At 40.4% G+C, this 17,368-nt stretch overlaps 1 long non-coding RNA gene across 1 annotated transcript; it reads left to right on the forward strand.

Moving 5' to 3' along the window:
* Positions 1-860: 860 nt before the first annotated feature.
* Positions 861-2,733, forward strand: LOC120379838. Its single transcript, XR_005587612.1, has 3 exons — positions 861-946; positions 1,422-1,538; positions 2,560-2,733. It is a non-coding gene; the product is annotated as an uncharacterized LOC120379838 (long non-coding RNA).
* The last annotated feature ends 14,635 nt before the right edge of the window (positions 2,734-17,368 follow it).

Genomic DNA, 17,368 nt, shown 5'->3' on the forward strand with positions numbered 1-17,368 from the left:
CCACTGAGCCTGTCCTTTCATCTGGAAAATACCGTGCTGTAAAGGTTGCCAACATTACATCGAATGAGGATGTGCATTGCTCAGTACAACACCATAACCAAGAGTTTAATAAAATTCTCGCCTCAGAGAGACCACCAGGTATGGTGTTATGGGTCAGAGAAGAATGACACCCCTAGTAGATTCTTTAACACTGGATGAGATCCTCAGCTCGTGTAAACCATTGCTGTTTCATTGAAGTCAATGGAATGACGCTGATTTTCAACAGCTAAGGATATGTTTTTCAGGCTAGAAGGGAGCATTATGATCATCTTATTTGAGCTCCTGCAGAACTCAGGCCAGAGAATTCAGTGCAGCAGTTCTTGCAGTGGAGGGAATGAATCTTCCTTACTATGCAGATTAGCACTTGTGGGTAGACATCTAGTCTCAATTTTTTGTGTCCAGTTTAGATTTTCTAATCTGCATAGGGGATTTGCAAAATAGTGGCTCTAATCATCTTTGAAAATCTGAGACTCCATGTGATAATGAGTTTATCACTTCCCTTGATAACACTGTGCGGTTAATTACCCGCACTGTTAAGAAGTTGTATAATATTCTCAGTTTGACATTACTGACTTGGAGAGGGCTTTTCAAACATACCTAAGGGTCCTATTCACAAAGATATTAATGTCCCTAAAGATAAAGATCAGCATCTAGTGAGGTTTTGCTGATGTTAACTGCAGTGGCTCCACTAAAGTCAGAAGTGCTGCATCTATTTACATGGGCTAAGAAACTAGATCTTGGTCCAGAAACTTAACTGAAGCAAAAATCTCAGACATTTCATTTGTTCATCATGGAAGGTTTGTGTTCATTGCTTGTGTTTCATTTTCTTTCTCTTCAGCTTTAGCAACTCCTGGACCTACCACAAGCCTGATGGAGGTCTGCAGGACTTCAACTCTTAGCCTTCAAGGTTGGTTTGAAAATAAGTGGAATTTTAGTGCTTGTTTCACTATTGACTTACTCAGTTTTACATCATTGTAACCCCATTGATTTCAGTGGAGTTACACCAACATCAACTTGTATTTTGGTGGTGAATCAAGGCAAGAGACCAGATCTTCAACTGATGTAGATCCATGTAGTTTCCATTGACATCTAGAGGAGTATGCAGATTTATTACAGTCGAGAATCTGGCCCAGTTGAGAAATGTGGCTTGACTCACTAAAAACTATTAGTGCTCTGAACCATGTAAAATCATCACATTTAGGGCAAAATTGTCCTTTGCCAGCTGCACTGAACATCTGTTATCCTAGAGTCAGCTTTCCAGGACATATTCTGTACTGTCTCTACACCTGCAAAAGTAAATGTATCTCTTTAGTTACCACATTGTTTCTGTGCTGATAGCAAATCGTCACTTCAAAGCCACAATCTCTCTTGCACTTTTGCAGATGAAGATATGGAGAAAATGAATGCGCTGTCTATCACTGTGCTGGGCTTGAGGGTGTTGCTAATGAAAAACATTGCCTTGAATATGCTCATGGTCACTAGATACCTTTATTTCTGAGGTAAGAACTCAGGGTCAGTGGGGTTTATGCAGTGCATAGACCAGGGATCGGCAACCTTTGGCACGCGGCTCGCCAGGGTAAGCACTCTGGAGGGCTGGGCTGGTTTGTTTACCTGCCACGTCTGCAGGTTTGGCCGATCGTGGCTCCCACTGGCCACGGTTTGCCACTCCAGGCCAATGGGGGCGGCGAGATGTGTGCAAAGGTTGCTGTTCCCTGGCATAGACCCTTTTTATGTCCTCCAAAGAGCTGTGCATTACGCATAGGGGAAAAAAGGTGGTTCAGTCACCATTGTCTACTCCCCCCCTTCCTCTTTTACTAATAAGAAGCAAGGCCTTGAGGTTCAATCACTGATCTTAGGTTCTAGAGAGCTGGGTTCAAGTCCAGGTATTCCCTACATAAATTCATGCAAAACACAAAAAGCCATCATTTAAAGGCTTTAATGCACATATGCACCTAATGGGTTTTTCAAAAGGACTAGGTGCCTAACCCCCAAAGTACTTTGAAAATCCCAACAGCACCTATTTTCATCCGCATGTAGCAAAATACTTTCGAAATCTGGCCATTGGGTTGGAATAGAAGAAGATTTCTAACCATCAGAGGAGGGATGTTCTGGAGCACCTTCCCAAAAGGAGCAGTTTGGGCAAACAAGTAGTTTAAAGATGGAGTTTGGTATGTTTATAAATGGGATTATATGATGGCACTGCCTGGAATAGCAGGAGGTTGGTTCTGATGACCAAGAAGGCACTACCAGTCTTACGTTCCTCTGGACCTAGGCTCCCCACCAGTAAAACGGGGAGAATGATCTTCTCTGTCTCATCTATTTTGGATGTGTAAGAAGTTAGATGCCCAACTCCCATTGGAAATATACAAGACTTGGACACCTAATTCCCCTATGTTCTTTGAAAATTCCACCTGAAGGAGCTGATGCAAAACCCATTGACTTCAATGGGAGACTTTCCACAAACTTGAGTGGGATTTGGTCCAGGACTAACAAAAATCATGAACTTCTTTTTTCTTACAGGTTGGACAAAGTGAGCCAGAAATGGTTTGAAGAAGATAGCAAATAATGTGTTAACTTTTATTCTTTATTAGAGCTGGTCAAAACATGAAAATAAAATCAAACTTTCAAAGTTGAAATTTTTGAAGGGTTCAAAATGGAGCCAATTTTTGTGCTTTCCAAAAATCTTCACTGAAATTTTACATAACAAATATTGAATTTTTAATTGAAAATATTATTGAAATAGTTATCAAAATTTTCCATCTACTGAAAACCTTCCTTTTAGCAAATGAACAATTTAAATAAGTATTTTGATATTTTCAACAAGATTTTCAACAAGTGTGAAAATTTTCACAAAAAATAAAAATATTTAAACAATGACTTTTTTGAGAGAAAAATATTTTTTGAATAAAAGCTCTTTTGGATTAAAACTATTTTTTCCAAAATTTTGACTAGCTCTTCATTTTATTTTACTTTCCCTTAGCACTTTTAGTTTTTCTTTTATTTTTTCCAGTATATCTTAATTTTGAATTAATTAAGCTCTTTTTAGATATGTGAAATGCTAGTTTCAACAGATGCAGTTAAATGTCATATTATTTTAATTGTATTAAATGGCAACATTTATAGTTAATTTGTTCTAGCTATATTACATAGATTTTTTTATTCAAATATATTGTATGCATTAATAAAGTAAAACACAATTAAAGCGATTCATTTTGTTTTACATACATATGACAGACATATAGAAAAGCTAATTTCAGTATAATTGGATTTTTATTCAGAATTATATTAAGTGAAGAGTGCCTCTTAAGGCCTAGATTTATCCATGTTTTTGTTTTCTTCATGAATAATTTTAACAAAAATGAAACATTTTCATTTGCATAAAAATTTTTAGTGGAAAATTTCAACTGAATTGAAACACTGAAATATTTTTGCCCCAAAACTGCCGAAACCAAAATATTTTTTGTTTTTCAGCTGAAAATTTTCAGTTTTTGGCTTTCCAACAAAAAATAAACCACAAAAATTCTCAAGGAAAGCAGACACTTCCCATGTAAAATTGTGTTTAATTAAATACCCAGTTTTCCATGAAAATGTTTAAATGGAAATTTTGTGACCAGCTATTATATGAATATTCTATTGAAATCTATTTTATGGCTTAATAAATTCAAACCCAGTTAAAATGACTGATCTATTTTAATTTCACTTAGGTAATAGGTAATAATTGGAGATATACCAATCTCCTAGAAGTGGAAGGGACCTTGAGAAGTCATTGAGTCCAGCCCCCTGCCTTCACTAGCAGGACCAATTTTTGCCCCAGATCCCTAAGTGGCCCCCTCAAGGACTGAACTCACAACCCTGGGTTTAGCAGGCCAATGCTCAAAACACTGAGCTATCCCTCCCTGCTTGTAGTTCTGTTTTGATTACACATGACAAATATAGGTAGCAATCTAACCACCTTTCATCCTAACCTTCATTAGTTAAAATTTAGCTCACAACCTGAACTATGAGGATTTACTTCTCTTCCAACACTGTTGTTTATCACATCTTTACTCCTATAAAGGTGTATTGTAATTTCACTGTAGATGCCCAGTCCTCTTCTGAATGCTGCCTGGCTTTTGGCCTCAGTGACTTATTGTGGCAATGAGTTCCACAAGCTAACTTATCATTGTGTGCAAAAGTATTTCCTTTTCTCAGTTTAAAAATTGTTGCTTTTCAATTTCATGAAATGTCTCCTTCGAGTTTCAGTTATTTCAACAAAGCATGTGGTCTTTTCCCTCTATCTATAAATTATGCTTTGGAGGGAAATAAATTCATAATTGGCCTCTTTGCTTTAGATTTCATATACTTTGCAAACTTTGGACCTCTGAACATTCACCGCAAACTAGCAGCAATACTTTGTTTGAAAATTCTAACAATTTAAACCAGCTTTGTTTTTCTTTCCCCCTCCCCTATTTTCATGAGAGTCACAGAGAAACAAGTGACATTCAAAGTTCACATACACAAAAAATATTGTCTTTGCTGCCGTCTGCTAACAGGCAGGTGCTGCAAGGAGGCAAGGTTTTTTTGGCAGTCTGATAAAGAAGAAGGTTGCTGTGGTAACCTGGATCTTAGAAACACATCTGTCCACATGCTCCGCTTCACACCAACTTCTCACCCCGAAGCCCTGCCAGCTTCTCGTGGGTAGCAGAATGAAGCTGGAGGGCTGGGGTTGCACACTGCAAATAAGTCACATGCTACAAACCACCAAACATACATTACCCCCCACCCTTCCAACCACAGCATTTAAACAGCTTGGGACAGATCCCCACCTGGTGGAAATGTGCATAGAGCAACTGAGGTCAGGGTGCCGGATCCTCAAAGGGTGTGAATCAGCATAGCTCCATTGGAAGTGGAACCAATGGGCCAGGCCACCCAACTGGTATAAATTAGACTTGCCCCATTGAAGTCAAAAGGTCAGATCAGCAGCTGGTATAAATTGGCCATAGTTCCACTAGAATCAGTAGAGTTACACAGATGAATATCCATCCCTGTTTCTAGAGAACATGAGAAGTCTCTGTTCTGATGGCTAGGTTGAAAGCTAGATTGATAAGTGAAGAGCTCCCACTAGTGTCAGGAGTGTTAAAAATTTTCTAACTCAAGCACATACATTTTTGAAGAGGAGTCGCGAGTGGGATGAGGGATAGGGTCAGGGATTGAGGTTAAAGTTAATCATTAGAGGAGAGTATAATTTGCATTGGGAGTAGCATTACAGTTGGAATACTTCCTTTTATCACTTTGTTTTCTGACACAGACAAGAAGTCTCTAATGTGGATGTTATTATTGTGTGTGTTTCGATAGCATCTAGTGGTCCCCACCCATATCTAGGCCACGTTGTGCTGGGTGCTGTACAGACACATCGTAAGAGCATGCCCAGGCCCCAAAGGCCTTACACTGTAAATAGGCAAAGGGTGGAAAACAGGAAATATCATTGTCCTCGTTGTGCATGTGGCCTTTGGAGGCTGAGATTTTGAAAAGCACCCAAGGGATTTAGACTTAAATTAAAAAAGTTCTAATTCTGAAAATCCTGGAGTACGGGACTTGTCCATGATCACACAGGGAATCTTTGGCAGAGCCAAGAATTGAACCAAGAGACCAGAATCCCAGTTCACAAATACAAGACCTACCTTTCCTGACACATATTTACACATATACACAAGCGTGCAGTTACTGTAGAGCCCTGCAGACACCCGGTAGCACTGTGGATGGCGCAGTAATAGGTAGCAGTGTCTTCAGCTAGGACGGCAGAGATCAGCAAGTGGAAGGCTTTTCTGGCATGATCCCGCCTCACAGAGAAGCGCTCCTTGACAAAGTGAGCATCAAACGACCTTGAATTATCCCTGTAGAGGATGAGCTGAAGGGCTTTGTTGGAAACCAGGCGGTACCAGTATAAACCTGGGTCCATTTGCGGAGTATCATAATTGCAGCTGAGCTTTGTTTTGTTTCCCATCTTCACTGTGAGGACTGAGGGGGTCTGGGATATTTTGTGGCACAGGAAGCCTTATGCCTGCGAAATAAATTTTACAGGAAATCAGAATAAATAACTAGCGCAGCATGGAAATAAGTGGTTCGTTGGCTACAGTGATTAATCCAGCTGGAAGTGTGAATCTCCTGAATTAAGGTGCCAGTTACATTGGTGTAAACCCAGAGTAAATGTCCTGCCACCAGTCAGTTTAATGTGGACTTACAGGAGTGCAAGCGACTTTACTGATAAGGGCACATGAAAGAAAGAAAGAAAGAAAGAAAGAAAGGAAAAGGTTTACAAATGAGACAACTTACAAAATAGCATTAGCAGTAAATTATTTAGCACAAGTGTCTGAGTCAATTTTCTGCTCTCGCTCATGGTGGTAGATAAGAGTTTGAAACCTTCTGTGACCTCTGCTTCTCAGAGATTATGATAGGAAGAAGGAGCACAGTTTTGTGTGTGAGTGATTATGTGAGGATATGTAGAGGGTGTGTAGGGAGAGGATTATGGGTAACATTTTCAAAAGCGCTTAGGAAATTTAGGAGCCTAATACTCATTTGCTTTCAATGAATCTAGGGCTCTTTAGAACTTCGGTCACTTTTGAAAATGGGACTTAGGATAAGAAGCAGTTTAGGCGATTTGGAAAATTTTACCCCACAAGTTTGTGGAAGCCAATTTATGGTGACAGCTTTACAGGCGAGGGATCACTCTTGTGCTAAGGTCGCCGAAAGTCACCATGTCCATTTGCCTGTGCATGTCTCTCTCTGTGAGAGTCTCTGTAGATATGTGAGTTTACATATGTGTATAAATAAACAGTTATACCTACTCATGCCTGTATGTGATTGTGGCCGTGTGTATCTTTGTGAAGGACTTGTATCTATATGTGTGATGACTGTATGCATATACTGTATACATGAATATGTGGCTGTGGGTTGTTATGACAACATATGCATGCAAGTTGGTGGGGGTGTGCGTACGTGTGGATGCTAGGGTATGTGTGTGTATACGTGTGTGCCTCCCCACAGTAAATTTGTACCACTCTTTATGTGTATGTGGCTGTGAGTTTGTGTTTGTGTGAGGTTGTGGGTGCATATGTAGATTGTTAGTTTGTGTGCTTGACTATGTGTGTTACGAAGGCTGTGCAAATGTGTGGGTGTAAATGAGAAACTGCATGAGTGTGTATACCTCTTTGTGGCTGTGAATGTGTATAAGCCTGGGTGTCTGTCAGTGCAACAATATGTGTTGGTATCTGAGTCAGTAGGGGTGACTGTGCATATCTGAATCTATGACTTGGTATGTTTTTGATTGTGTGAGTGTGTGTGTTTGTGGAAGGGGGTAGATCTGAGAACAAGAAAATGAAGAGAGGGTGAAATGGAAATCAATCAATAGCTTTGTATAAAACTAAACCAACTAGCAAAATACATTAAAAAAATCTTATTACACAGCACAACCCTATTGTAATAATAATTGGAGATGTATCTATCTCCTAGAGCTGGAAGGGACCTTGAAGGATCATTGAGTCCAGCCCCCTGCCTTCACTAGCAGGGCCAAGTCCTGATTTTTCCCCAGATGGTCCCCTCAAGGATTGAACTCATGCTGTTGGGTTTAGTAGACCAATGCTCAAACCACTGAGCAATCCCTCCCCCCTGTTAAAAATTCTATATACAGGTTATCTCATTGGAGTCTACCTGCCAGCACAGCTCTGGCCAATTTTTCAATTATGCACTTCAATTTAAAGAGGAATCAATATCTTAAATAATGTGTAAAATTTCTTATCACCAGCCATGTGGATTTGAATGAATTTCTTTCTGTGGTCTCTTTTGCCCCCTGCTGGTGAAATCCTTAATTTTTCTGCTAGCAAAATTTTAAATTGAACAATTCCAGTAAATAGGTCAAAGGAAAAACAATTATCCTCTGCTTATACCACAAGGCACGTGTCTTCGTTTTTCTTGCAGTTTTTCATCTTGTCAGCTGGCTGGTGCTTCTGCACGCCGAGCAATGACAATGCGGTTTGCTGGGTGCAGTGATCAGGTTGCTCCCTTTTAAAAAGAAGAGGGAATGAGGAGATAGCGTTCTAAAAGGAGCCCTGAAGAAACTTTCCCTTTGGACAAGTGCTACATTAACTGTATGACAAAGTAAGTGACTTATAAAAACTACGATGGAATTTGGGAATCCTTTTTCATGTTCCCCTCAAGGATTTGGATACTCAATTCAGTTAAGCTTAGCGGAAATCAGACATTCAAATAATTTCAGTCATGTCTAGTCTGAGGGCAGGAATATCATATTAGTAGGGTTAGGTAATGATCCTGTGGAACTCATTGCCACAAGGTGCCATTCTGGTCAAGATATTAATAATGTTCAAAAAAGATTTGATCATTGATATGAATAATGGGAACACCCAGAATTATGTTAGAAGTCTGACATGTATTAAGAGTATAAACTATAGCTGGTCAATCAATTCCAGTGGAAGGTTTTTCTGTCAGAAAATGCTGTTTCATCAGAATTAAAACTTTCTGCTGGAAGGTGTGGATCAAATGCCATCTCAGAAAAATATGGAACAGATCATTCTGATGAGGTCAAAACATCCTTTTCTAATATTATTGGAATGGAAAATTTCAACGTTTCATTTCAAAATGATTTTTTGCTTCCAAATGTTTAAATTAATTTTTTTTCTGTTAAAAAAGAGGCCAAAATCAGAATGAAACATTTCAGTTGTTTGAATTTCAGTGCTCTGGTAGACCAAAGATAGAATTGTTTTGAAAATTCCATATCTGTGGAAAATTTCAATTTTTTTTGTTACAATTTGGAATAAAAACTAATTTCGAAAGTCTTGAAATCTTTCATGAAACAGAAATTCTGCTTCCCTCCAGCTTCAGTGCACAAACCAACCATTAAATGATGGGGTCAAGAAGAAACTTCTCCTCTGGACAGATAAGTACTAATGTCCAGGTATCTATCAACTTCTTTTGAAGCATCTGGTACTGACCATGGCTGGAAAAGGGCACTGGACTAGATAGAACATGGTCGATTATTTTGTGCCTATAAACCTCTAGAGTTTTTGCAGAGGGACTTATCACTGTGGGAACAAAGTGTTGCATCCTCTCCACTGACATTTGAGGATGGATCAGACTGCTTCAAATGCCAGGTAAGAACCACATCAGCACGGGAACTTTTTATACAATAAACATATATATATATGATTATAAAAATGTTCTTTTAGTGTGTTGAAATAGGACTCAGGAGATCTGGGTTTAATTCCCAGCTCTGCCACAAACTTTCTGTGTGACCTTGGGCAAGTCACTTAATCTATCTGTGCCTCAGTTTCCCCATCTGTGAAATGGGTGTAATGATCCTTCCCTATGTCACACTGGAAGGTTAAATTCATTAAAGTTTGTAAGTCATCAGTCAGATATAGCACTGATGGGGAGTCATATAAGTACCCAAGCAGAGAGACAGAACAGAAATATATGCATTGGTTGTACTTCCCACCCCCACCCATTCCACTTACAAATGTCCCAGATACTGATTCCTCATTGATGTCAGTGGGAGAGTTTCTGTTCACTTCCGTGGCTTTTGTATTAGGCCCTTGCAGGGAGGTTTTCAAAGTTGTTTAAGTTCTTTGACCCTTTAATTTTGGCTGAGATTTTCAAAGGAGCCTCAGGGAATTAGGCACCTGCCAACTATTGGAAAATCCCAGACTTTAATGGGAATTGGGTGTCCAAATCACATAGGAAATCACAAATCTCGCCCTCTCATGAATGAACACATTTTGAACATCTGTAAGGACAGAACTCCAGTAAGCTTCATACTCCCAGATTTCCAAAGTCCTAAAGCAATTTCAAAAACCATTGTGTATTGTGAAGCAAGTCTGGAAATTGGGAAGAGTATTCAAGGAAAATCTCTTAATCTAAACTGGGCTGTAAGTAATTTACAAATGAGGAAGAAGAAGGTTTTGATGGTAAGTGGCTTAGGGGAGATTTCTGTAAAGTGGAGTCATGCTGTGGTGATGCTGATGGGTATAATGAACTTGTCTTTGGATCAGGAACTAAACTTAAGATTCAGCCAAGTAAGTATGAACTTCATTTAAAACCTGCCTGTCCTGATTTTTCACACTTGCTATCTGGTCACACTATGTCCACATGGGGGAATTGGCTGGCCGAATTATTCTAGAATAGCTCTTCTAGTATAATTTAGCTATTTTTGTATGCTCCAGAATAATGTCCCCATGTGGACATTCTATTACAGAATACGAGTGATTTTATTCCATTATAATTACTCCACTTTGGGAACAGAGTCGTTATTCTGAATAGCGTGTCCACACGGGGAGCTACTCGGATACAGTTTATTCCACAATAGCTATGCAGATCAGTTTTCCCGTGTAGACAAGGCCTAAAGGAGTTAGATGGCCAGTTCCATTCCATAGAGCCAGGTGGCTTTGAAAATCACCGCCCAAGGGTCAGCTCCATTTGTCTGCTCTGGCTACTTTGTGCTATGCTGAGGGTGCAAAGCAGCAGAGAAGTGGGTTTAGCTGACCAGTTAAAGGGGTCGCTGTCAGTTTGTGAACCAGCCTTGGGAACATGGCTGTGATTTTTGCCAGGGGGTTAAATTAGCAGACGTGTGGCCACGCTGAATGAAATGGTAATGACTGTCTGCGGAAAATGCAATTTTAACGTCATTATTTCAGTAGCATCGAGACGCCTCAGCTGGACTTGGGACCCCTGTACCAAAGCACAGTGAAGGACACTCCCTTCCCTGAAAGATTAAACAGTCAAAGGGTGGCAGGGGAAATAGAGTTACAGAATGGTGAAGTGACTTGACCAAGTCACATTATAAAACAGTAGCAGAGCCAGGAATAGAACCAAGGTTTCCAGACTCCCTGTGCAGTGCTTTAGCCACTAGACCACACTTCATCAAGCTGTGTGTAATTTGTAACAAAGGCTGAGATTTACAAAGCCACCTGTGATATCTGTATGCCCAGGTCTCATTAATTCAAGTAGGATTTGGGCATACAAATCCCATAAGTTCTTGTAAAATACCACCCCTATCTTCCACTAAGGCTAAGGAGGATATGTAAATGAATCTCTTAGATGGATTAAAAAAATGTCACCCACACCCTTTCAGGCTGGGATTTCCAAAGAATCCTAAGGGAGTTAGGCACACAAATCCCTTTGAATGTAGATATGATCTGGGTGCCTAACTCACATAGGCCACTTTGCAAATCCCAGCCTGGGGTTTTTATAACCAGATGTCAGAACTCCTTTCCCCAAGAGCTGTTAGAAACAATTCTGGCAACATTTGGATCAAATCCCCAGCTGGCGTAAATCAGCATTGCTCCATTGAAGTCATGTGTGAGACCCTTCGCTGATGTAACCTGGCATCGCTCCACTCAGTGGAGCAGAGCTGTGAGAATTTACCAGGACTGGCCAGAAAATAACAATTCTGGTCCATGAAACAATTGTGAGTTTTACAGTTTGTTTCCATTCCGCATCAGAATGAAATGGAGACCTCTGGAAATCTAGAAAGAGCGAGAGAGACTCCAGAATAGCCATTCGCCCAGTGGTTGTTGGAAATCCAATTTCAAGCCCCTGACTTGCTTTTGAAACTTGCATCCATGATGAATTAATGGATTGATATATATGGTGATAAAGGCGGTCTGGACAGACAGCTAGATTGCTAGCTAGGCAGAATGTTCACAATATGCAATGACGGCAGCTCACAGAAAATGCTAGTTCCGTAGCTGAGCAGGGGGAGGGTTCTTGTAAAGGGCAGAGGGACTGTGTCGATGCCAACAATTTCAAGTTCACATTTGGGAGTGGGACAAGATTAAAAGTTGAGCCAAGTAAGTCTTTCCATTGCAACTGCCCAAACACTGTAATTGTTTATATTCGCGAGCGCATATCGCCAGCGAGAATCATCAGGGGTGTGTAGGGTGATACACAATGCAAAACAGACCTGGAGACAAAGTGGAAAACACTGTGTGTTTGAGGTGGGGTTTTTGTAAAGTGATGGACATATGTGGGAATCAAGGTGACAGGAAAATGATATTTGGAGCTGGGACTAGACTTAAAGTACAACTTGGTAAGCACTAAACATTCAGATAGAGGGAATTTGATTTTGCACGGACCATAAGTGGGCATTGGAGTCACTCCTGCTGGTAGATTGGCCAAATATTATGAGCACCAAGTTGTATTGGGTTGATGGCTGGTACAATGGGACTTTCTTGAGAGAAGTGTAAACAAAATTTTGGAATTTTACGCAGAATATTTTTAATCAAAAATGTTCTTGATATTTGAGAAAACTAAACCTTAAAAGCAAAGATTGAGCTGCAGAAGGGATCTGGATGCACGAATTCCCTAGCAACTTTGAAATCTCACCCAAAATATTTACATTTTTCCCCAGATATATTTTATTTTTAGAAACGGTTCACTTTTTAAAAAATGTCATCAAGTGGTGAAGCAGATCAATCAAAAGAGGCAATGTAAAAAGTCTGAGACATTAAAACTCTTTCTGATAAAAAATGGAAAATTTCAGGAAAATAAAAATGCTTCTATGGAAATTTGTTTTTGAAAATTTTCCAGTTTTTGTCTTGCTTTACTGAACTACTATGAATTAATTAGATGGGAATGAGAAGAAAGGTAGAGGATTTTCAAAAATGCCATGGGTATTTGGATGTCCAATTCCCATTAAAATTTACTAGGAATTAACTGTGCATCCAAATCCCATAGGTGGCTTTGGAAGTCACAGATAGACACTGTTGCCTTCATCTGGTGTAAACGTGTGTAGCTCCATTAGATCTGATTTACAGCAGCTGAGCATCTGGCCCTCTGGCTGTGTGTATTGTTGAAAGTCATGTAGGTTCTTTGGTGAGCGACTAGTTTTTGTAAAGCTCTCTGTGAGAGTGTAACACTGGTTCTAGCGCTGAGAAGCTCACGTTTGGAAAGGGGATGAGGTTGTCTGTATATCCAGGTAAGTTTCAATGAAACAAACTCTCTATAAACGTATAGGGTGAAATCCTTGGATGTGGTGACTCCATATTGACTTCAGTGGAGTTACACAACATGATAATTTGTTGTCCTGAACTGTACCATTTTCAACCTAGGCTAGAGCCGCAGCTAGCATAATTTGGCAATGAATAAAACTATGATAAATTACACCAGTTGAAAATCTGGCCCCTAATATTGTTTTTGTAGAAAATGTTCATGTCCTCGCTGGCTAGAGAATGGGACATTTGTGGGTGCGTACAGGTAGGAGATGAGAATGTAATCTCAATCACCCAAGTGTAAATCATGAGTAATTCCATTAGGGGCCATTGGGGCCAATTCTCTGTACACTCAGAACAGTGTAAATCTGGAGTAACTCAACTGAAATCCAAGAGGGCGTAGGTACTTTTCAAAATTTTACCCTGGGTGCCTAAATCCCCTAGGGAGCTAAAGACAGATAGATAGATAGATATATCACATTATGTAACAAATATACCTTATATTTCAGAGAGGAAATGAAGGGGAGTTTTTGTTAAGGACTTAGATGTTGTGAGAAACACCAATGGGAAGCTCACATTTGGGAGTGGAACACTATTAAAAGTAGTGCCAAGTAAGTCACTCAGTTTTAACTAAAGCAATTTTCAGATGGGCTTTCCAAAGAAGTGTAAGGGACCTGAATCCCATTGGTTCCAATGCAAACTAAGCACCTAACTCTGTTAGACTGCTTTGAAAATCCCAAGCTTAAATATTAGAGCCCACTAATTGTTGGTGTGAATCATCTAAATGGAGGACAAAGGCTGAGCTTCGAGTAATGAATGATATAGATAACGAGTAAGAGATTCATAGAAATGTAGGGCTGGAAGAGACCTCAAGAGGTCAGCCAGTCCATCTCTAGCTCTGTGGCAGGATTAAGTATACATAGATGATCCCTGACAGATGTGTGTTTAACCCTTTTTTTTAAACCACCAGTGATGGGGATTCTACCACCTCATTCCACATAATAAGAGAAAGCTGAATTCACTTTTTGGTTGCCATGAGTTTTTGTAAAGCAGTTGGCTGGTGTGCTAATGATGCCAGCAATAAGCTGACTTTCGGAGCTGGAACTAGATTGCAAGTGCGACCTGGTAAGAAAGATGGATTGGAGATAGGGTGTAAATAAAGGGAGAATTGCAAATGATCATTTAAGTTTTGATAGTGGTCTCCCATACATTCAGTTGACCATGAGTGCCAGTTCTTAAGGCCATCACAATACATTGTCTTTGATTCCTAACTCAGTAGCTCATTTTGCTGTTGAGAATGTAGTTTTACAGTTAATCCTACCTGGCTCAGTAAAATAGCGTTGGGTAAGTACTCACCCAACATGACCAAGCGTTGGACAGTCAAGTCCTTGGTTAGAAATGGAGTGAGAACCTTTAATTGGCTAGACAGAGAAAGAAACTGCATCTTGGATGAAAGTTACTTACAACACTATTTGTAAAGCCCTTGTTTTGGTGTAAGACTAGAGGTGACAGGTTTAAGCTCACATTTGGAAGAGGGACAAAGCTTAAAGTGAATGCAAGTAAGTTTACAAATATTTATAGGAATTCTTATCTCATAGATCAGGGTTTCTCAAACAGGGGTCACTGCTTGTGCAGGGAAAGCCCCTAGAGGGCCAGCCTGGTGTGTTTACCTGCCCCATCCACAGGTCTGGCCGATCACGGCTCCCACTGGCTGCGGTTCGCTGCTCCTGGCCAATGGGAGCTGCTGGAAGTGGTGGCCAGTAAGTCACTCGGCCCACACTGCTTCCAGCAGCTCCCATTGGCCCGGAGCAGCGATCCGCGGCCAGTGGGAGGCACGATCGGCCCGACCTGCGAACGGGGCAGGTAAACACACCGGCCCGGCCCGCCAGGGGCTTTCCCTACACAAACGGTGACCCCTGTTTGAGAAACCCTGGCATAGATTATAGGTCCAGATGGGGCCATTAGATCATCTGGTCTGGCCTCCTGTGTGACACAGGCCTGAGATTTCACTCAATTGCCCCTATGTTGAGCCCAATAACTTGTGTGTGACTAAATCGTATCTTCCAGGACTGCACCCGTCTTGAAGACATCAGGGGAACGAGATCCCGTCTCTTCCATTAGTAGTTTGCTCCAATAGTTCACCCTCACTGCTAAAAATGTGTGTCGTGTTTCTAATTTGAGTTTGTCTGGCTTTAGCTTCCAGCCACCGGTCCCCCAATCCAATACCCTGTCTCTGACAGTGCCCAAGTACTATCTATTAAATAACAACAAAATAAATAAGTCTTGTTTCTTAAATAGGAATTATTAATAGTTCCATTTTTATTTCTTATACTTTCAATTTCCGTGTTTGAGTCTTATACTTTCAGCTGACAATATATGTCTTCATAACAATTAAGGCCACTTTATATTAAGGCCTTTGCTACTCGGCACTGTTAGACACGGAAGAAGAATCTTGGCTGCTGTAGGTAGAGAAGGAAAGGGCCACTTTGGGGAAAGTTACCATTAGTCGCTTTTTGTAAAGTCCTGTGTTATGGTGTAATGCTGGTGCAGGCGCGTATGCACTTATCTTTGGAAGTGGGACAAAACTGACAGTTGAACCAAGTAAGTCTGAATTTTAACAGCAACTTACAGTAATTTACACCAAGAATGTCAAACCTGGCAGTCTAAAGGGAGGCTCCTAAATCCCATATTTGGCCACCTAAATACAATTCCGATTAATTTTCAAAGGTGCCAAGCACCTGTAACTCCCACTGACTTCAAAAATCTTAGCAGGTGCTCAGCACTTCTGAAAATCAGGACAAACCTTTGTGTATGTATCTGAATCTGGACTGAAGAGTGTAACTTTAGTCACTCAGCTCCAAGAATGACGGCATTTTGCTAAAGACATCCCTAAATATTCAGTTTGTGCTTTTATACTGGAATTTTCAAAGGCTCTTATGGGAATTGGGCTTCCAAAAGATGCCAAATATTTCAGTCTCCTTTGAAAATCTCAGCTTTAAAGCTCTGACTTTCCAGATATTGTGAGTGAAATATGTGAGGGAATATATTGTGAGTGAAGTATACCAGGAGAAGAAGCAGAAACAGATATTTTAAAGGACAGACATTTACAACTGGCTAAAGAGACTTACAACACAATAGTTTTCTTAACATTCTTCTCTCTGCATGGTTTTTTATGCAATCCACATCACCATGAATGAATGCTATGAAAGTCATGTAAGTGCTGGTGAAGATTTTACCATAGGGCTAGATTCTGCCGCCTTATAATCACAGCTTACTCCAGGAAATGTTCAGTTTATTTTGTCTCATTTTCACTGGGGAGAGGTGAACCCCAGTGTGTGGATTTTTAAAAGAGACAATGGGAGGCAGGGCCCCAAATCTCATTGAAAGTCAGTAGGACCGATGTGCCCAATTCAGTTAGGTTCCTTCGCAAGTCCCAGCCTGCTTGTACGGGTTGTGACTTTCAAAGACCATGTGCTTGAGTTTTTGTAAAGCATCTGATGACAGTGATAATTCAGGTGTCAACAATAAGCTCATCTTTGGGCAAGGAACACGCTTCATAGTAATTCCTGGTAAGTGGAAAACTCAGAGACGCTTTACAATGGCTTTTTTATCTGCTGACCATATTTCACTCTAGCTTGTGTGCTTAAAGTCACTCCTGCTTCAGCAAAGAGCATGATTCAAGGACTTGAGAATAGGCACAGTAGATAGCTTAGGTGATTTTGAATATCCCACCTACAGTAGGGATTAGAGACCTAGTTCCCATTAGTTTTAATTGGTTATCCAAATATCTTAGGCAGCTATGAACATTTCAGCATCTATCTATCTATCTATCTATCTATCTATCTATCTATCCCCATCCACCCCATCTATCTATCTATCTATGTATCTGATACTATGGAGATGTAACAAGTTTGAGATCCGAGAGAGAGCGAGAGAGAGATTCACAATCTGTAATGAATGCACTTATACAGTGTCAGTTATGAAGGGAAGGTGGATTTTTGTAAAGGGTTGAGATGCTGTGGGAAACAACAATGGAAAACTCATATTTGGCAGTGGAACACAATTGAAAGTAGTGGGAAGTAAGTGCCTCGCTTTCAGCTAGGGAACTTTTGAGGTAGAGATTTTCAAAGTTGATTATGGGATCTTAGGTCCCAGCTCTTTGCAGAATGATTAGGAAGTGGACATCCAAGTCCACTAAGTGGTATGAAATGTCCTGAGTGGAAAGATGATCAGTGCGACTCTTGAAGTGAATGGCAAGGGTAGGAGTTCATACATGGGAAAAGAGGAATTGAGAGAAAGCTGAAATCCTGAGATTCCATGAGTGGGTTTTTGTAAAGCTGTTGGCTGCTGTG

This window comes from Mauremys reevesii, linkage group 13, assembly GCF_016161935.1.
Source record: "Mauremys reevesii isolate NIE-2019 linkage group 13, ASM1616193v1, whole genome shotgun sequence".
Taxonomy (NCBI): Eukaryota; Metazoa; Chordata; order Testudines; family Geoemydidae; genus Mauremys; species Mauremys reevesii.